The sequence below is a fragment of the Triticum aestivum genome, chromosome 7A, assembly GCF_018294505.1.
Source record: "Triticum aestivum cultivar Chinese Spring chromosome 7A, IWGSC CS RefSeq v2.1, whole genome shotgun sequence".
NCBI lineage: Eukaryota > Viridiplantae > Streptophyta > Magnoliopsida > Poales > Poaceae > Triticum > Triticum aestivum.
Window position 1 is genome coordinate 126,171,907 of NC_057812.1, and position 23,389 is coordinate 126,195,295.

Genomic DNA, 23,389 nt, shown 5'->3' on the forward strand with positions numbered 1-23,389 from the left:
TTCTCCACCAGCTTGGGTTCCGCTCTACCCTCTCGGGCGCCTCACTCTTCGTTTATCATCAGGGCTCTGACACGGCCTACTTACTGCTTTATGTCGACGACATCATCCTGCCGGCATGTACGATGCTACCTCTTGAGCACTGCGTTGGTTTTCCCTTGAAGAGGAAAGGGTGATGCAGTAAAGTAGCGTGAGTATTCCCCTCAGTTTTTGAGAACCAAGGTATCAATCCAATAGGAGATCACGCTCGAGTCCCACGCACCTTGATGTCTACTACACAACCTTCTTCTTGTAGACGTTGTTGGGCCTCCAAGTGCAGAGGTTTGTAGGACAGTAGCAAATTTCCCTCAAGTGGATGACCTAAGGTTTATCAATCCGTAGGAGGCATAGGATGAAGATGGTCTCTCTCAAGCAACCCTGCAACCAAATAACAAAGAGTCTCTTGTGTCCCCAACACACTCAATACAATGGTAAATTGTATAGGTGCACTAGTTCGGCGAAGAGATGGTGATACAAGTGGTATATGGATGGTAGATAAAGGTATTTGTAATCTGAAATTATAAAAACAGCAAGGTAACTAATGATAAAAGTGAGCGTAAACGGTATTGAAATGCTAGGAAACAAGGCCTAGGGTTCATACTTTCACTAGTGCAAGTCCTCTCAACAATAATAACATAATTGAATCACATAACTATCCCTCAACATGCAACAAAGAGTCACTCCAAAGTCACTAATAGCGGAGAACGAACGAAGAGATTATGGTAGGGTACGAAACCACCTCAAAGTTATTCTTTCCAATCAGTCCATTGGGCTATTCCTATAAGTGTCACAAACAGCCCTAGAGTTCATACTAGAATAAAACCTTAAGACACAAATCAACCAAAACCCTAATGTCACCTAGATACTCCAATGTCACCTCAAGTATCTGTGGGTATGATTATATGATATGCATCACACAATCTCAGATTCATCTATTCAACCAACACAAAGGACCTCAAAGAGTGCCCCAAAGTTCTATCGGAGAATCACGACGAAAACGTGTGTCAACCCCTATGCATAGGTTCATGGGAGGAACCCGCAAGTTGATCACCAAAACATACATCAAGTGAATCACGTGGTATCCCATTGTCACCACAGATACGCACGGCAAGACATACATCAAGTGTTCTCAAATCTATAAAGACTCATTCCGATAAGATTACTTCAAAGGGGAAACTCAATTCATTACAAGAGAGAAGAGGGGGAGGAGAAACATAAGATCCAACTATAATAGCAAAGCTCGCGATACATCAAGATTGTATCACCTCAAGAACACGAGAGAGAGAGAGAGAGAGAGAGAGATCAAACACATAGCTACTTGTACATACCCTCAGCCCCGAGGGAGAACTACTCCCTCCTCGTCATGGAGAGCACCGGGATGATGAAGATGGCCACCGGAGAAGGATTGCCCCCTCCGGTAGGGTGCCAGAACGGGTCTAGATTGGTTTTCGGTGGCTACGGAGGCTTCTGGCGGCGGAACTCCCAATCTATTGTCTCCACGGATGTTTTTAGGGTATATGGAGATATATAGGCGGAAGAAGTATGTTAGGGGGGCCATGAGGGGCCCACGAGGGTGGAGGGCGCGCCCAGGGGGGGTGGGCGTGCCACCCTGCCTCGTGGCCTCCTCCTAGGTCCCCCGACATGCACTCCAAGTCTTCTGGGCTTCTTCCTTCCAAAAATGAGTTCCGTGAAGTTTTAGGTCAATTGGAATCCGTTTGATTTTCCTTTTCTTCGAAACCCTAAAACAGGGTAAAAATAGAAACTGGCACTGGGCTCTGGGTTAATAGGTTAGTCCCAAAAATGATATAAAAGTGTATAATAAAGCCCATAAACATTCAAAACAGTAGATAATATAGCATGGAGCAATCAAAAATTATAGATACATTGGAGACGTATCAGCATCCCCAAGCTTAATTCCTGCTCGTCCTCGAGTAGGTAAATGATAAAAACAGAATTTTTGATGCGGAGTGCTACTTGGCATAATTTTAATGTAATTCTTCTTAATTTTGGTATGAATATTCAGATCCGAAAGATTCAAGACAAAAGTTCATATTGACATAAAAATGATAATACTTCAAGCATACTAACTAAGCAATTATGTCTTCTCAAAATAACATGGCCAAAGAAAGTTCATCCCTACAAAATTATATAGTTTAGTCATGTTTCATTTTCGTCACACAAGAATGCTCTCATCATGCACAACCCCGATGACAAGCCAAGCAATTGTTTCATACTTTAGTAATCTCAAACCTATAAACTTTCACGCAATACATGTGCGCGAGCCATGGATATAGCACTATAGGTGGAATAGAATATAATGAGGGGGTTATGTGGAGAAGACAAAAAGGAGAAAGTCTCACATCAACGAGGCTAATCAATGAGCTATGGAGATGCCCATCGATTTATGTTAATGCAAGGAGTAGGGATTGCCATGCAACGGATGCACTAGAGCTATAAATGTATGAAAGCTCAAAAAAAGAAACTAGTGGGTGTGCATCCAACTTGCTTGCTCACGAAGACCTAGGGCACTTGAGGAGGCCCATTGTTGGAATATACAAGCCAAGTTCTATAATGAGAAATTCCCACTAGTATATGAAAGTGATAACATGAGAGACTCTCTACTATGAAGATCATGGTGCTACTTTGAAGCACAAGTGTGGTAAAAGGATAGTAACATTGTCCCTTCTCTCTTTTTCTCTCAATTTTTTGGAACTTTTCTTTTTTATGTCCTTTCTCTTTTTTTGGGCCTTCTCTTTTTTTATGGCCTTTCTTTTTTTATATATTCCTCACTTGGGACAATGCTCTAATAATGATGATCATCACACTTCTATTTATTTACAACTCAATGATTACAACTCGATACTAGAACAAAGATGACTATATATGAATGCCTCCGGTGGTGTACCAGGATGTGCAATGATTCATGAGTGACATGTATGAAATAATTATGAATGGTGGCTTTGCCACAAATACTATGTCAACTACATGATCATGCTAAGCAATATGACAATGATGAATGTGTCATGATGAACGGAATGATGGAAAGTTGCATGGCAATATATCTCAGAATGGCTATGGAAATGCCATAATAGGTAGGCATGGTGGCTGTTTTGAGGAAGATATAAGGAGGTTTATGTGTGACAGAGCATATCATATCATGGGGTTTGGATGCACCGGCGAAGTTTGCGCGAACTCTCAATGTGAGAAAGGGCAATGCACGGTACCGAAGAGGCTAGCAAGGATGGAAGGGTGAGAGTGCGTATAATCCATGGACTCAACATTAGTCATAAAGAACTCACATACTTATTGCAAAAATCTACAAGTCATCAAAAACCTCGGCACTACGCGCATGCTCCTAGGGGGATAGATTGGTAGGAAAAGACCATCGCTCGTCCCCGACCGCCACTCATAAGGAGAACAATCAAATAACACCTCATGTTTCAAATTTGTTACACAACGTTTACCATACGTGCATGCTACGGGACTTGCAAACTTCAACACAAGTATTTCTCAATTTCACAACTACTCAACTAGCACGACTTTGATATTATTACCTCCATATCTCAAAACAATCATCAAGCATCAAACTTCTCTTGGTATTCAACACACTCATAAGAAAGTTTTACTAATCTTGAATACCTAGAATATTAAGATTTTAAGCAAATTACCATGCTATTAAGACTCTCAAAATAATCTAAGTGAAGCATGAGAGTTCATCTATTTCTTCAAAATAAAACTACCACCGTGCTCTAAAAGATATAAGTGAAGCACTAGAGCAAACGACAAACTACTCCGAAAGATATAAGTGAAGATCAATGAGTAGTCAAATAATTATGCAACTACGTGAAGACTCTCTAATATTTAATAATTTCAGATCTTGGTATTTTATTCAAACAGCAAGAAAAGAAAAATAAAATGACATTCTAAGAATGGAAAACATCATGTGAGAAGCAAAAACTTAGGATCAACCGAAACTAACCAATAGTTGTTGAAGAAGAAAGGTGGAATGCCAACCGGGGCATCCCCAAGCTTAGATGCTTGAGACTTCTTGAAATATTATCTTGGGATGCCTTGGGCATCCCCAAGCTTAAGCTTTTGTGTCTCCTTAATTCCTCTCATATCATGGTCTCCCTAAATCTCAAAAGCTTCATCCACACAAAACTCAACAAGGACTCGTGAGATAAGTTAGTATAACACATTGCAAAAACCTTATCATACTCTACTGTAGAAAATCACTAAAATTATTATTCAAAATTGCATACTAAATTCCTCTGCATATTTAATAGTCCTATTCTCAAATAGAATCATTAAAGAAGCAAACATATGCAAACAATGCAAACATAACAGCAATCTGCCTAAACAGGATAGTCTGTAAAGAATTCTGCAACATCCATACTTCCCTAGCTCCAAAAATTATGAAAGAAAATTCCCACTGTAGTAAATTTATCAGAGCTTAATATTCAAAAGGTTTCAACATTTTATCACATTCTGACTTTTCTAGGGAATTATTGCAACAGCGGTAAACTTTCTGTTTTCAAACAGCAACATGTATACTTGTAACATAGGCATAGTGGAGGCTATCAATGCCACTTTTATGCAAAACATTGTTCTAAATAACATAAAGCAAATCCTAACAAAATAAATTGACGCTCGAAGCAAAACACATATCATGTGGTGAATAAAAATATAGCTCCAAGTAAAGCTACCGATGAACGAAGACGAAAGAGGGGATGCCTTCCGGGGCATCCCCAAGCTTAGGATCTTGGTTGTCCTTGAATATTACCTTGGGGTGCCTTGGGAATCCCCAATCTTAGGCTCTTTCCAATCCTTATTCCATAGTCCATCGAATCTTTACCCAAAACTTCAAAACTTCACAACACAAAACTTAACAGAAAACTCGTAAGCTCCGTTAGTATAAGAAAGCAAATCACCTTCATAAGGTACTGTAATGAACTCATTCTAAATTCATATTGGTGTAATATCTACTGTATTCCAACTTCTATATGGTTCATACCCTCTGATACTACCATAGATTCATCAAAATAAGCAAACAACACGATGAAAACAGAATCTGTCAAAAACAGAACAGTCTGTAGTAATCTGTATCAAACGTATACTTCTGGAACCCAAAAATTCTAAAATAAATTGCTGGACCTGAGGAATTTATCTATTAATCATCTGCAAAAATAATTAACTAAATATCACTCTCCAAATAAAAATGGCAGCAATTCTCGTGAGCGCTAAAGTTTCTGTTTTTTACAGCATGATCATAAAGACTTCACCCAAGTCTTCCCAAAGGTTCTACTCGGCACAAACACTAATTAAAACATAAAAACTCAATAATAACAGAGGCTAGATAAATTATTTATTACTAAACAGGAGCAAAAAGCAAGGAACAAAAATAAAGTTGGGTTGCCTCCGAACAAGCGCCATCGTTTAACGCCCCTAGCTAGGCATGATGATTTCAATGGTGCTCACATAAAAGATAAGAATTGTAACATAAATAGAGCATCATGAAGAATATGACTATCACATTTAAGTCTAACCCACTTCCTATGCATAGGGATTTTGTGAGCAAACAACTTGTGGGAACAAGAATCAACTTGCATAGGAAGGTAAGACAAGCATAACTTCAAAACTTTAAGCACATAGAGAGGAAACTTGATATTATTGCAATTCCTACAAGCATATATTCCTCCCTAATAATAATTTTCAGTAGCATCATGAATGAATTCAACAATATAACCAGCACCTAAAGCATTCTTTTCATGATTTACAAGCATGCAAAATTTACTACTCTCCACATAAGCAAAATTCTTCTCATGAATAGTAGTGGGAGCAAACTCAAAAAAATAATTATCATGTGAGGCATAATCCAATTGAAAACTAAAATCATGATGACAAGTTTCATGGTTATCATTATTTTTAATAGCATACAAGTCATCACAATAATCATCATAGATAGCAACTTTGTACTCATAATCAATTGGAACTTCTTCCGGAATAGTGGATTCATCACAAAATAAAGTCATGACCTCTCCAAATTCACTTTCATCAATATAATCATCATAAATAGGAGGCATGCTTTCATCATAATAAATTTGCTCATCAAAACTTGGGGGACAAAAAATATCATCTTCATCAAACATAGCTTCCCCAAGCTTGTGGCTTTGCATACCATTAGCATCATGGATATTCAAGGAATTCATACTAACAACATTGCAATCATGATCATCATTCAAATATTTAGTGCCAAACATTTTATAGATTTCTTCTTCTAGCACTTGAGAAAAATTATCCTTTCCATCATACTCATGAAAGATATTAAAAAGATGAAGCGTATGAGACAAACTCAATTCCATTTTTTTATAGTTTTATTTTATAAACTAAACTAGTGATAAAACAAGAAACTAAAAGACTCGATTGCAAGATCTAAAGATATACCTTCAAGAACTAACCCCCCGGCAATGGCGCCAGAAAAGAGCTTGATGTCTACTACACAACCTTCTTTTTGTAGACGTTGTTGGGCCTCCAAGTGCAGAGGTTTGTAGGATAGTAGCAAATTTCCTTCAAGTGGATGACCTAAGGTTTATCAATCCGTAGGAGGCGTAGGATGAAGATGGTCTCTCTCAAGCAACCCTGCAACCAAATAACAAAGAGTCTCTTGTGTCCCCAACAAACCCAATACAATGGTAAATTGTATAGGTGCACTAGTTCGGCGAAGAGATGGTGATACAAGTGGTATATGGATGGTAGATAAAGGTATTTGTAATCTGAAATTATAAAAACAGCAAGGTAACTAATGATAAAAGTGAGCGTAAACGGTATTGCAATGCTAGGAAACAAGGCCTATGGTTCATACTTTCACTATGCAAGTCCTCTCAACAATAATAACAGAATTGAATCACATAACTATCCCTCAACACGCACAAAGAGTCACTCCAAAGTCACTAATAGCGGAGAACGAACGAAGAGATTATGGTAGGGTACGAAACCACCTAAAAGTTATTCTTTCCAATCAATCCGTTGGGCTATTCCTATAAGTGTCACAAACAGCCCTAGAGTTCGTACTAGAATAACACCTTAAGACACAAAGCAACCAAAACCCTAATGTCACCTAGATACTCCAATGTCACCTCCAGTATCCGTGGGTATGATTATACGATATGCATCACACAATCTCAGATTCATCTATTCAACTAACACAAAGGACCTCAAAGAGTGCCGCAAAGTTCTATCGGAGAATCACGACGAAAATGTGTGCCAACCCCTTTGCATAGGTTCATGGGCGGAACCCGCAAGTTGATCACCAAAACATACATCAAGTGAATCACGTGGTATCCCATTGTCACCACAGATACGCACGGCAAGACATACATCAAGTGTTCTCAAATCTATAAAGACTCAATCCGATAAGATTACTTCAAAGGGGAAACTCAATTCATTACAAGAGAGAAGAGGGGGAGGAGAAACATAAGATCCAACTATAATAGCAAAGCTCGCGATACATCAAGATCGTATCACCTCAAGAACACGAGAGAGAGATCAAACACATAGCTACTTGTACATACCCTCAGCCCCAAGGGAGAACTACTCCCTCCTCGTCATGGAGAGCACCGGGATGATGAAGATGGCCACCGGAGAAGGATTGCCCCCTCCGGTAGGGTGCCAGAACAGGTCTAGATTGGTTTTCGGTGGCTACGGAGGCTTCTGGCGGTGGAACTGCCGATCTATTGTCTCCACGGATGTTTTTAGGGTATATGGAGATATATAGGCGGAAGAAGTACGTTAGGGGGGCCACGAGGGGCCCACGAGGGTGGAGGGCGCGCCCAGGGGGGTGGGTGCCCCCCTGCCTCGTGGCCTCCTCGTAGGTCCCCCGACGTGCACTCCAAGTCTTCTGGGCTTCTTTCCTTCCAAAAATGAGTTCTGTGAAGTTTCAGGTCAATTGGACTCCGTTTGATTTTCCTTTTCTTCGAAACCCTAAAATAGGGTAAAAACAGAAACCTGCACTGGGCTCTGGGTTAATAGGTTAGTCCCAAAAATGATATAAAAGTGTATAATAAAGCCCATAAACATTCAAAACAGTATATAATATAGCATGGAGCAATCAAAAATTATAGATACGTTGGAGACGTATCACACCTACACAAACAAATAAGAACCTCGCAACCAACACGATAAAGGGGTTGTCAATCCCTTCACGGTCACTTACGAGAGTGAGATCTGATAGATATGATAAGATAATATTTTTGGTATTTTTATGATAAAGAGAAATAAAGATGCAAAGTAAAATAAACGGCAATAGAAATAGCTAAGTGTTGGAAGATTAATATGATGGAAGATAGACCCGGGGGCCATAGGTTTCAGTAGTGGCTTCTCTCAAGAGCATAAGTATTACGTTGGGTAAACGAATTACTGTCGAGCAATTGATAGAATTGAGTATTGATAACCCACAAGTATAGGGGATCGCAACAGTTTTCTAGGGTAAAATATTTAACCCAAATTTATTGATTCGACACAAGGGGAGCCAAAGAATACTGTCAAGTATTAGCAGCTGAGTTGTCAATTCAACCACACCTGAAAACTTAATATCTGCAGCAAAGTAATAGTAGCAAAGTAATAGTAGTGGTAACGGTAGAAAAAGGTAACAGTAGTAAAAGTAATGTTTTTGGTATTTTGTAGTGATGATAGCAATAGCAATGGGAAAGTAAATAAGCGGAGAAAAATATATGGAAAGCTCATAGGCAATGGACCAGTGATGGAGAATTATGCCGGATGCGGTTCATCATGTAATAGTCATAACCTAGGGTGACACAGAACTAGCTCCTATTCATTGATATAATGTAGGCATGTATTCCGAACATAGTCATACGTGCTTATGGAAAAGAACTTGCATGGCATCTTTTGTCCTACCCTCCCGTGGTAGCAGGGTCCTTACGGAAACTAAGGGATATTAAGGCCTCCTTTTAATAGAGAACCGGAACAAAGCATTAACACATAGTGAATACATGAACTCCTCAAACTACGGTCATCACCGATAAGTATCCCGATTATTGTCACTTCGGGGTTAACGGATCATAACACATGATAGGTGACTATAGACTTGCAAGATAGGATCAAGAACACTCATATATTGATGAAAACATAATAGGTTCAGATCTGAAATCATGGCACTGGGGCCCTGATACATCTCCGTCGTATATATAATTTTTAATTGTTCCATGCCAATATTCTACAACTTTCATATACTTTTGGCAACTTTTTATACTATTTTTGGGACTAACATATTGATCCAGTGCCCAGTGCCAATTCCTATTTGTTGCATGTTTTTTGTTTCGCGGAATATCCATATCAAACGAAGTCCAAACGGGATAAAAACCGACGGAGATTTTTTTGAATATATATGATTTTTGGGAAGAAAAATCCACGCGAGACGGTGCCCGAGGTGGCAACGAGGCAGGAGGGCGCGCCTGCCCCCCCAGGGGCGCCCCTGACCCTCGTGGGCCACCCATAAGGCGGTTGGTGCCCTTCTTTCGCCGCAAGAAAGATAATTTCCGGATAGAGATAGTGTCAAAATTTCAGCCCAATCGGAGTTACGGATCTCCGGGAATATAACAAACGGTGAAAGGGAAAAATCTGAGAACGCAGAAATAGAGAGAGACAGAAAGACAGATCCAATCTAGGAGGGGCTCTCGCCCCTCCCACACCATGGAGGCCATGGACCAGAGGGAAAACCCTTCTCCCATCTAGGGAGGAGGTCAAGGAAGAAGAAGAAGAAGGAGGGGGGCTCTCTCCCCCTCGCTTACGGTATCACCGGAGTGCCACCGGGGCCATCATCATCATCGCGATCTACACCAACACCTCTGCCATCTTCACCAACATCTCCATCACCTTCCCCCCTCTATCTACAGCGGTCCACTCTCCCGCAACCCGCTGTACCCCCTACTTGAACATGGTGCTTTATGCTTCATATTATTATCCAATGATGTCTTGCCATCCTATGATGTCTGAGTAGATTTTCGTTGTCCTATCGGTGGTTGATTAATTGCTATGATTGATTTAATTTGCTTGTGGTTATGTTGCTGTCCTTTGGAGCCCATCATATGATTGCGCGCGTGGATCACACCCTAGGGTTAGTTGTATGTTGATAGGACTATGTATTGGAGGGCAAGAGTGACAGAAGCTTCAACCTAGCATAGAAATTGATGCATACGGGATTGAAGGGGGACCAATATATCTTAATGCTCTGGTTGGGTTTTACCTTAATGAACATTAGTAGTTGCGGATGCTTGCTAATAGTTCCAATCATAAGTGCATAGAATTCCAAGTCAGGGATGACATGCTAGTAGTGGCCTCTCCCACAATACTTGCTATCGGTCTAGTAAAGTAGTCAATTGCTTAGGGGCAATTTGGAAACTCCTACCACCACTTTTCCACACTCGCTATATTTACTTTATTGTTTCTTTATCTAAACAGCCCCTACTTTTTATTTACGTACTCTTTATTATCTTGCAAACCTATCCAGCAACACCTACAAAATACTTCTAGTTTCATACTTGTTCTAGGTAAAGCGAACGTCAAGCGTGCGTAGAGTTGTATCAGTGGTCGATAGAACTTGAGGGAATATTTGTTCTACCTTTAGCTCCTCGTTGGGTTCGACACTCTTACTTATCGAAAACTGTTGCGATCCCCTATACTTGTGGGTTATCAAGACCTTTTTCTGGCGCCATTGCCGGGGAGCAATAGCATGGGGTGAATATTCTCGTGTGTGCTTGTTTGCTTTATCACTAAGTAATTTGTATTTGCTGTTCTTAGTTGTTATTTATCTTTAGTTATGGATATGGAACACGAAATACCAAAAAAATTAGGTGTACTTGCTACTCATGGAGATGGGGAACCTCCTAAAACCCTCAATGCTGGTTATGTGAAAGATATTATGTACTACTTTAATAATCCTGAGAACAACCCATTCAATTATGTAATGGGAGTAACATTGGATCAATGTGAATACTTTAGGGACTATCGCTTGACACAAAAAGGGAAACTATTATGGGATCAAATTCATATATTGAAGTGGTATGCTAGACAACTATGCTCGGAATATGATTATACTTGTTGCTCTAGGATGAATGCTCCACACCTTCCCTTTTCATGCAAATTTAATGATAATAAAGCCTTAGCTTCTTATGCTAATGGTATATATGATTACTATGATGTGGAACAAATAGAAGAATTTGTTGCTTTTATGGGTGCTTATGAAATTGAATCTATGTTTAAAGAGTTTGAAGATTTTGATGATGCTTGTTATAGACCTGAAAATTTAGCTATCCTCAAATATTGCTATGAGAATTATGAATACAATTCCAATATTAATGCACTTATTGAGAAAGTCTCCGCTGTCCAAGAAGAGACTAATATTTTGCAGGAATCTATGGAAGAAGTTGATGAAACTGTGAGCTCATTGGATGAAAAAGATGAGGAAGAGAGCGAAGAACAAAAGGAGGAAGAGCGGATTGATCACCCGTGCCCACCTTCTAATGAGAGTAACTCTCCAACTCATACATTGTTTAATTCCCCTTCATGCTTACCGAAGGATGATTGCTATGATGACTGTTATGATCCCTTGGATTCTTTTGAAATATCCCTTTTTGATGATGCTTGTGGCCAAGATGCCAATACAAATTATGCTTATGGAGATGAACTTGCTATAGTTCCTTATGTTAAATATGAAATTGTTGCTATTGCACCCACGCATGATAGTCCTATTATCTTTTTGAATTCTCCAAACTACACTATATCGGAGAAGTTTGCCCTTATTAAGGATTATATTGATGGGTTGCCTTTTACTACTACACATGATGATTTTGATAGATATAATATGCATGTGCTTGCTTCTCCTACTTGCAATTATTATGAGAGAGGAACTATATCTCCACCTCTCTATGTTTCCCACATGATAAAATTGCAAGAAACTGTTTATACTATGCATTGGCCTTTACTGTGTGTGCATGAATTGTTCTTTTATGACATGCCGATGCATAGGAAGAGAGTTAGAATTCGTCATTACATGATATATGTTACCTTGTGCTCACCACTAAATTAAAAATCATTGTTAATTAAAATTGGCTTTGATATACCTTGGGATCCGGGTGGATCCATTACTTGAGCACTATATGCCTAGCTTAATGGCTTTAAAGAAAGTGCTGCCAGGGAGACAACTTGTAAGTTTTAGAGAGTCATTTATTTCTGTTGTGTGCTTTTATAAAGTTTAGAAATAAAAATAATGTGCCAAGGTTTGCCTTTAGGATGTTTACATTTGCTTGATGGTTTGTACGGTGCAGGACAGAAACTTCGGCTGTAGTGCGTGATTTTACATTTTTAGCTGGAACGTCAAATGATTCTGATTCTTTTTGCACTGTCTTCATATGCAAATTTTTTATTTTTCCTAATTTTGGTAGAATTTTTCAAGTATCAGAAGTATGGTTACTGTTCAGATTGTTACAGGCTATTCTGTTTTAGACAGATTCTGTTTTTGATGCATAGTTTGCTTGTTTTGATGAAACTATCGATTTATATCAGCGGATTACGCCATGAAAAAGTTATATTACAGTAGACACGATGCAAAAACAAAATATGAATTGGTTTGCAACATTACTTAGAGTAGTGATTTGCTTTATTATACTAACGGATCTTACAGAGTTTTCTGTTGAAGTTTTGTGTGGATGAAGTGTTCGATGATGGAGAAGGTTTCGATGTGAGAAGAAGGAAGAGATGCAAGAGCTCAAGCTTGGGGATGCCCGAGCCACCCCAAGTAAATATTCAAGGAGACTCAAGCGTCTAAGCTTGGGGATGCTGGGAAGGCATCCCCTCTTTCTTCAACAAGTATCGGTATGTTTTCGGATTCGTTTCGTTCATGCGATATGTGCAATCTTGGAGCGTCTTTTGCATTTAGTTTTCATTTTTCTTTTATGAACCATGCTGGTATGAGATAGTCCTTGGTTTATTTATAGAATGCTAATTGCACTTCGCTTATATCTTTTGAGTATGGCTTTATAGAATACTTCATGTGCTTCGCCTATATCATTTGAAGTTTGGATTGCCTGTTTCTCTTTACATAGACAACCACCATTTGTAGAATGCTCTTTTGCTTCACTTGTATTTGTTAGAGCGTGGGCATATCTTTTTTAGAAAGAATTAAACTCTCTTTCTTCACTTATATCTATTTAGAGAGATGACAGGAATTGGTCATTCACATGGTTAGTCATAAAATCCTACATAAAACTTGTAGATCACTGAATATGATATGTTTGATTCCTTGCAATAGTTTTGCGATATAAAGATGGTGATATTAGAGTCATGCTAGTGGGTAGTTGTGGATTGTAGAAATACTTGTGTTGAAGTTTGTGATTCCCGTAGCATGCACGTATGGTGAACCGTTATGTGATGAAGTCGGAGCATGATTTATTTATTGATTGTCTTCCTTATGAGTGGTGGTCGGGGACGAGCGATGGTCTTTTCCTACCAATCTACCCCCCTAGGAGCATGTGCGTAGTACTTTGTTTCGATGACTAATAGATTTTTGCAATAACTATGTGAGTTCTTTATGACTAATGTTGAGTCCATGGATTATACGCACTCTCACCCTTCCACCACTGCTAGCCTCTCTAGTACCGCGCAACTTTCGCCGGTACCATAAACCCACCATATACCTTCCTCAAAACAGCCACCATACCTACCTATCATGGCATTCCCATAGCCATTCCGAGATATATTGCCATGCAACTTCCATCATCATCATATACATGAGTTGAGCATTCATTGTCATATTGCTTTGCATGATCGTAAGATAGCTAGCATGATGTTTTCATGGCTTGTCTGTTTTTTGATGTCATTGCTACGCTAGATCATTGCACATCCCGGTACACTGCCGGAGGCATTCATATAGAGTCATATCTTTGTTCTAGTATCGAGTTGTAATATTGAGTTGTAAGTAAATAAAAGTGTGGTGATCATCATTATTAGAGCATTGCCCCAGTGAGGATAGGATGATGGAGACTATGATTCCCCCATATCGGGATGAGACTCCGGAATTTACAAAAAAAATAAAAGAGGCCAACGAAGCCCAAATAAAAAAGAGAGGCCAAAGAAGCCCATCAAAAAATATAAAAACAAAAAATGAGACAAAAAGAGAGAAGGGGCAGTGCTACTATCCTTTTTCCACACTTGTGCTTTAAAGTAGCACCATGTTCTTCATATAGAGAGTCTCTTGAGTTATCACTTTCATATACTAGTGGGAATTTTCATTATAGAATGTATATTCTGATGATGGGCTTCCTCAAATGCCCGAGGTCTTCATCAGCAAGCAAGTTGGATGCACACCCACTTAGTTTCAGTTGGAGCTTTCATACACTTATAGCTCTAGTGCATCCATTGCATGGCAATCCCTACTCACTCATATTGATATCTATTGATGGGAATCTCCATAGCCCGTTGATACGCCTAGTTGATGTGAGACTATCTTCTCCTTTTTGTCTTCTCCACAACCACCATTCTATTCCACCCATAGTGCTATATCCATGGCTCACGCTCATGTATTGCGTGAAAGTTGAAAATGTTTGAGAACATCAAAAGTATGAAACAATTGCTTGGCTCGTCATCGGGGTTGTGCATGATGTGAATATTTTGTGTGGTGAAGATGGAGCATAGCCAGACTATATGATTTTGTAGGGATAACTTTCTTTGGCCATGTTATTTTGAGAAGACATGATTGCTTTATTAGTAGGCCTGAAGTATTATTTTTTTATGTCAAATGATAGACTATTGCTTTGAATCACTCGTGTCTTAATATTCATGCCATGATTAGACATATGATCAAGATTATGCTAGGTAGCATTCCACATCAAAAATTATCATTTTTATCATTTACCTACTCGAGGACGAGCATGAATTAAGCTTGGGGATGCTGATACGTCTCCGTCATATCTATAATTTTTGATTGTTCCATGCCAATATTCTACAACTTTCATATACTTTTGGCAACTTTTTATACTATTTTTGGGACTAACATATTGATCCAGTGCCCAGTGCCAGTTCCTGTTTGTTGCATGTTTTTTGTTTCGCAGAATATATCAAACGGAGTCCAAACGGGATAAAAACTGACGGCGATTTTTTTGGAATATATATGATTTTTGGGAAGAAATATCCACGTGAGATGGTGCCCGAGGTGGCCACGAGGCAGGAGGGCGCGCCTGCCCCCCCAGGCGCGCCCCTGACCCTCGTGGGCCACCCGTAAGGAGGTTGGTGCCCATCTTTCTCCGCAAGAAATCTAATTTCCAGATAGAGATCGTGTCAAAATTTCAGCCCAATCGGAGTTACGGATCTCCGGGAATATAAGAAACGGTGAAAGGGAAGAATCTGATAACATAGAAACAGAGAGAGACAGATCCAATCTCGGAGGGGTTCTCGCCCCTCCCACAACATGGAGGATGGACCAGAGGGGAAACCCTTCTCCCATCTAGGGAGGAGGTCAAGGAAGAAGAAGAAGGAGGGGGCTCTCTCCCCTCGCTTCCGGTGGCACCGGAGTGCCACCGAGGGCCATCATCATCACCGCGATCTACACCAACACCTCCGCCATCTTCACCAACATCTCCATCACCTTCCCCCCTCTATCTACAGCGGTCCACTCTCCCGCAACCCGCTGTACCCCCTACTTGAACATGGTGCTTTATGCTTCATATTATTATCCAATGATGTGTTTCCATCCTATGATGTCTGAGTAGATTTTTGTTGTCCTATCGGTGGTTGATGAATTGCTATGATTGATTTAATTTGCTTGTGGTTATGTTGCTGTCCTTTGGTGCCCATCATATGATTGCGCGCGTGGATCACACCCTAGGGTTAGTTGTATGTTGATAGGACTATGTATTGGAGGGCAAGAGTGACAGAAGCTTCAACCTAGCATAGAAATTGATGCATACGGGATTGAAGGGGGACCAATATATCTTAATGCTATGGTTGGGTTTTACCTTAATGAACATTAGTAGTTGCGGATGCTTGCTAATAGTTCCAATCATAAGTGCATAGAATTCCAAGTCAGGGATGACATGCTAGCAGTGGCCTCTCCCACATAATACTTGCTATCGGTCTAGTAAAGTAGACAATTGCTTAGGGGCAATTTCGCAACTCCTACCACCACTTTTCCACACTCGCTATATTTACTTTATTGTTTCTTTATATAAACAGCCCCTACTTTTTATTTACGTACTCTTTATTATCTTGCAAACCTATCCAACAACACCTACAAAGTACTTCTAGTTTCATACTTGTTCTAGGTAAAGCGAACGTCAAGCGTGCGTAGAGTTGTATCGGTGGTCGATAGAACTTGAGGGAATATTTGTTCTACCTTTAGCTCCTCGTTGGGTTCGACACTCTTACTTATCGAAAACTGTTGCGAACCCCTATACTTGTGGGTTATCAGGCCCTAGTGACAAGCATTAAGCATAGCAAAGTCATAGCAACATCAATCTCAGAACATAATGGACACTAGGGATCAAACCCTAACAAAACTAGCTCGATTACATGATAGATCCCATCCAACCCATCACCGTCCAGCAAGCCTACGATGGAATTACTCACGCACGACGGTGAGCATCATGAAGTTGGTGATGGAGGATGGTTGATGATGACGATGGCCACGGATTCCCCTCTCCGGAGCCCCGACCGGACTCCAGATCAGCCCTCCTGAGAGGTTTTAGGGCTTGGCGGCGGCTCCGTATCGTAAAACGCGATGATTTCTTCTCTCTGGTTTTTTCTCCCCGAAACACAATATATGGAGTTAGAGTTGGAGTCGGAGAGGCAACATGGGGCCTAGGGGCCCACGAGGTAGGGGGGCGCGCCCTAGGTGGGCAGGCGCGCCCCCACCCTCGTGGAGAGGTGGTGGGCCCCCCTGGCCTTCATCTTTTGTAGGTATTTTTCATATTTTCTGAAAAGTGGCTCCGTGAAGTTTCAGGTCATTCCGAGAACATTTGTTTCTACACATAAATAACACCATGGTAATTCTGCTGAAAATAGCATCAGTCCGGGTTAGTTCCATTCAAATCATGCAAGTTAGAGTCCAAAACAAGGGCAAAAGTGTTTGGAAAAGTAGATACGTTGGAGACGTATCAACTCCCCCAAGCTTAAACCTTTGCTTGTCCTCAAGCAATTCAGTTGACAAACTGAAAGTGATAAAGAAAAACATTTACAAACTCTGTTTGCTCTTGTTGTTGTAAATATGTAAAGCCAACATTCAAGTTTTCAGCAAAGATTATAACTAACCACATTCACAATAACACATAGGTCTCAAGTTTACTCATATCAACAGCATAATAAACTAGCGAGCAATAATAATAAATCTCGGAAGACAACACTTTCTCAAAACAATCATAATATGATATAACAAGATGGTATCTCGCTAGCCATTTCTGAGACCGCAAAACATAAATGTAGAGCACCTTTAAAGACCAAGGACTGACTAGACATTGTAATTCATGGTAAAAGAGATCCAGTCAAGTCATACTCAATGTAAACTAACAGCAATGAATGCAAATGACAGCGGTGCTCTCCAACTGGTGCTTTTTAATAAGAGGATGATGATTCAGAATAAAAGTAAATAGATAGGCCCTTCACAGAGGGAAGCAGGGATTTGTAGAGGTGCCAAAGCTCGGTTTTGAAACAGAGGTGAATAATAATTTGAGCGGTATACTTTCATTGTCAACATAACAACCAAGAGATGGCGATATCTTCCATGCTACACACATTATAGGTGGTTCCCAAACATAATGGTAAAGTTTATACTCCCCCTTCCACCAACAAGCATCAATCCATGGCTTGCTCGAAACAACGAGTGCCTCCAACAAACAAGAGTCCCAGGGGGAGTTTTGTTTGCAATTATTTTGATTTAGTTTGCATAAAGCATGGGACTGGGCATCCCGGTGACCAGCCATTTATCTCATGAGTGAGGAGCGGAGTCCAGTCCCCTTGAGAATAACCCGCCTAACATGGAAGATACAGACAACCCTAGTTGATACATGAGCTATTCGAGCATACAAAACAGGATATTTATTTAAAGGTTTAGAGTTTGTCACATACAAATTTACTTGGAACGGCATGTAGATATCATATATAGGTAGGTATGGTGGACTCATATGGAATAACTTTGGGGTTTATGGAGTTTGGATGCACAAGCAGTATTCCCGCTTAGTACAGGTGAAGGCTAGCAAAAGACTGGGAAGCGACCAGCTAGAGAGCGACAATAGTCATGAACATGCATTAAAATTAATCAACACCGAATGCAAGCATGAGTAGGATATAATCCACCATGAACATAAATATCGTCAAGGCTATGTTGATTTTGTTTCAACTACATGCGTGAACATGCGCCAAGTCAAGTCACTTAAATCATTCAGAGGAGGATACCTGTAACATCCCACATTTTCAATTTGGAATGTTATACAATAGATCATCATTGCATATCATATTTTATCGCATTTGGTTGATCCTAGAAATTTCACGCAACTCAAGGACCCTCGGAGAGAGTTGGGGATTTCGTTATTTTCATATTTGAGTTTTCTCAAATTTTGAAAATAGGATCATTTGATTTTATTTATTTTATCTTCAATTATTTCTACTATAAAAAAATTATGAGTGTGGGAATAAAATGATATTCCCAAAATATAGAAATATTGGGGATTTAATAAAAAATCAAATAAGATTTTATTTTGGTTTTATTTGCTATTTTATTTGAATTTAGGAAAAATTCCACGTTTTCAAAAAATGCATTTAGGGCCAAGAAAATGTTCATCCTATTCTAAATATTTTATTTAGACGGTGAAAATTTGTTTTGGCATTTTTAGAATTTTATTTATTTTTCTAGAATTTTTTAGTCGCAGCGAAATTGTTTTAAAAAAAGAGACCCCGCGCCCGACTAGGCCAAGGGCCCAGCCGAGCAGGCCGGCCCAGCCAGCCACTGCTGCCTCCCGCCGGGTCGGGACCCGACCGCCGCCGTCGCCCGAATCTAGGGAGGACCCGCCTCCCGAGGCTGACCCTCCCCTAAGTCGCCGCCTCCCCCCTTTATAACCCCGCAGCCGCCCCCCTGCAGCCCACACCCGCCGCCGCCTCCCCACGCCTCCAGCGCCGCCGCCGCACGCTGTCGCCGCGCCACAGCCGCTGCCACGCCGCCATGTCGGAGCTGCCGCCCCGCACCAGCCGCCGCCGCCGGAGCCCCGCCGGAGCCCTGAGCCCAGGTAGCCGCCGCCCCGGTTTTCTGAGAAAAACCGTTTCGGTTTCTTTTGAAAACCCTCATTTTCGTTTTTTTAAATAGATCGGTTTTTCTCCGGTTTATTTATTTAGTGAGCGTTCGCTCGTTCATTCGTTTAACGAACTCGTTCATCGTTTAGTTCCTGTTAACGAACGTTCGTTCGTTAACCTGTTCGTCATTTTTCTTTTTCTCGGATTAAATCCGCGATTTTCTGATCGCGATTTCTGATCCGATGTTCGTTTTAGTTTAACTTTTCGCTCGTTTGTCGGAATCAGGCGATTCAAGCGCCTAGAGTTTCGTCTCGAAACCCTCTTTTTGTTTAAACAACTCAAACAAGTTTTTGCCTCTGTAAAAATTGCCCTAGATTCAGATTAGTAAACAGAGGTTATTTCTTTTGCCGTTTGTCTTTTGTTGCTTCATTCGATTTGTTTTCTTTTGCCAACCAGAGTTCTTAAGTTGAACTATCTGGTTAGATCTCTTATTCGAGTTTTACCTATGCATTAGTTGAGTACTTATTGTATGCTTGTTTGTTTGCGATAGAGTACCCGGAGTGTGCCCCTTGCTACTTCGAATCGCTAGGTTTTGCGGATCATCAGGAAGGCAAGTAACACTTTGATCATACCTTCCTACTACCCATTTTTATTGCATTAGATCAATCCTCACACATTGCATTGACTAGGATCTAATTAAATTGTGGGTTTGGGAAGTAGATGAGGTAGTACCTATTACCTGTTATTATCAAACCTTTGGGAGTTACTTCTATGTTTGCTTATTATGCCATGCTATGCCAGTAGACGTGGTTTGGGTGAGTGAAATCCATGATAGATGTGAGGTTGTTAAATTAATGGTTTATCTAAGGTGGCAACTTAAATACACATCTGGGTGGATTGAGGCACCTGGGTATTCCAGCGATTGCCTGTTTTTCTTCGGACCGCCACCCAGGCTCAAAGGGATCATGAGATTATTCATGCTAGAAACTTCCGTGTGCAGCCACAAGCTATTATGGGCTCTAGCATAGTTGACTAAGTCGTGCAAACTCTTACAGTGGTAGACTAGCAGATGTAGGGGATGTAGGTGGTACGGTCTACCCATCGTAAGGTGCTAGCGCTTCTGAAAGACTATGTCTCGGTCATCCGTTTCTCAAACACCATGCAGTGCGAGAAATCCAATGGAGGAGATCGAGTCTTGTGGGGAAAAGTGCGCAAACCTTTGCAGAGTGTATAAACTAATCATGGTTAGTCGTGTCCCCGGCTATGGACATCTTGAGTATCTAGTACTTGGATTATCATGTGAATCTCATCATGCTACTCTAATTAATTTGTTGGTTCTTAATGATGATGCTTAATTGGGATTGAGAATGCTGTCAACCATTCTCAATGTTTAACAACTACCATGATAGTTAAATAAAATTTATTCCTTTGCAGTAGGGAAAAATTGGCTTTACGCAAAACTGTAACCATAGAGCTTTCCACCAGCCAAATATGCATATAGTATAGCCTATTTCTTTCATTGCTCTCTATGTGTTACATTGCCAGCATATTCCATGTGCTGACCCGTTTCGGGCTGCAACGTTCATGTTGCAGACTTTTCAGACGACGAGTAAGGTGCTTTTAGGTCGTGGTTCTATACTCAGTGATGCCGTTGGAGTTGATGGACTCACTTATCTTCCAAGCCTTCCGCTGTTATCGTTATTAGATGGCCTTAAGCCATTATTATTGTAATAAGTTCTCTTTTGAGACTCTCGATGTAATAAGTGTGTGATTGCTACTTTGTTATAAATCCTTCAAGTACTGTGTGGTGTCAGCATTACTGATCCAGGGATGACACCTGAGCACAGAGATTGGACCGTTTGAGGTCTGGTCGCTACAAGATGGTATCAGAGCACACGCTGACTGTAGGACACGACCACTAAGCTAAAGCCCTAGATCACTACTCACTCTTCTCATTCTGACCTCTCATCTTTTCTACTCTTTTAGGATGGCGGATGCAAGGAACAAGTTCATGCAACCGGATGAAGATACACCCTTTGGACGTCATTTGAAGGAAGTCACAAGATACCTGAACATAGGAGTACCAAGCTTCACCGGAACCTACAACGCCACATTACCTGAAGAAGAGTGCTGGATGATTCAAGTTCAAGTTCTAGGAAGGAAGTTCATGCCATTCACTAAGCCCATAGAGTTTTCTTTTGATGCACCAACCTGGAGTCTAGGAAAGAGCATGGCAGCTCACATCGCCATGGGATGCATTGGAGAAGTTTACCACAATGATCTCAAGGATACAATCTACCAGATTTGTGGGCACCGAGATGAGCACTGGGAGATGATCAGCACCAGGAAGGATAGATCAATTGCAGCTTTTATCCAGGAGTTAAACTAGCACATTCGACGTCAGGAGAACCAGATGTGCGCCGACATGATAGATCTGAAGAAGGCGAGGACAAGAATCAAGGAACTGGAGGAAGAACTCAAAGCTACACGTGAAGATTATGAAGAGGAAATCGAAGTACTAGTGGATAAGAATGCCGACCTAACAATGAAGATCGGAATATTTATGGGAGACCCTACACTAGTAGAGGAAGACGAAGAACCCAAGGAGATTCGCCCGGAAGACTACATCATCATCGACGACACCGACTCGGATCCAGATGATAGCGATGATGACTATGTTGATGAAGCTGGAGCAGATATCATGGAGTCTGCAACCGAAGAATATTTCTAGAAGACCACCCCAACAGTAGTAGTAGTCCACCATGTAAATATAGTAGTCTGAGCACTTTTGCGATAGTTAGATTGATTGTATGCCCTTTGTTTGATTGAATGAAGTGAATTGTTTGCTTTTGCCTCATGTGCATATGGGTAGTGTTTCTCTCTATACCCCTCTCTACTCTTAAATATCATCTTTTCTGAACCCTCAGATGCCTCCAAGACGTGACCCCGGATTTACTTTCCCACCGTAGCTCACCCAGTTGATCCAGCAGCAGAACACATTGATGCAGTTGCTAGTCCAGAATCAGAATCAGGGGAACAACAACAACAACCCACCACCACCACCACCTGTTGATCACTTAGCCCGTTTTCTTAGGCTAAATCCGCCGGTGTTTTCCAGTAGCACCGAGCCGATAGTAGCAGATGATTGGCTCCGCAAGACAGCAAGGGAGTTGACCACGGCAGGATGCACAGATGCGGAAAAGGTGAAGTTTGACGTACACCAGCTTGAAGGACCCGCAGCATCATGGTGGGAGAATTTCACAGCCACTTTCCCTGTCGACACTGTCATATGGGACCAGTTCCAGCAGGCTTTTCATACTGCCCATGTTTCAGCAAGAGCTATGGCCCTAAAGAAGCGAGAGTTTCGCAACTTGCGCCAAGGAGGACGGACATTTGGCCAGTATGTGGAGGACTTTAGTAAGCTAGCGCGTTATGCCCCAGATGACGTTGCTACGGATGCAGCTAAGCATGAGAAGTTTCTGGAAGGACTGAATGATGAGTTGAGCATGCAGTTGATGGTAGCCACCTTCAACAACTACCAGGAGTTGGTAGATCGTGCTCTCATAATTGAAGAGAAGCAGCAGCAAATTGAGAACCGCAAGAGGAAGTATGGACAAGGGAAGTACAATTCTGGAGCTCAGCAGAAGCCACGATTTACCCCTAGGCCGGGAGGACATTTTCAGCATACCCTTGGAGGAGGTAGCTCGCACAATCATACTGGCACCAAGAATGGTAATTGGAATGGAGGAAGTAACGGCCAGAATCACACCAACCCATCAACCCCAGCCAAGAGAGACCTGAGCCAAGTCACTTGCTTTAAGTGCCAGAAGACCGGACATTATGCCAATGAATGTCCTGAAGCCCAGAATGGAAATGGCAATGGAAGCTCTGGGAAGAAGCCGGACCCTTTCAATAGGGGACAGGTGAACCATGTAAATGTGGAGGAAGTTGAAGCCCAGCCCGATGCAGTAATAGGTAAGTTTTTGGTTAAGTCAGTTACTGCACTCGTTCTTTTTTATACTGGTGCATCGCATTCATACATACCAAGGGGATTTGTGGATAAGTA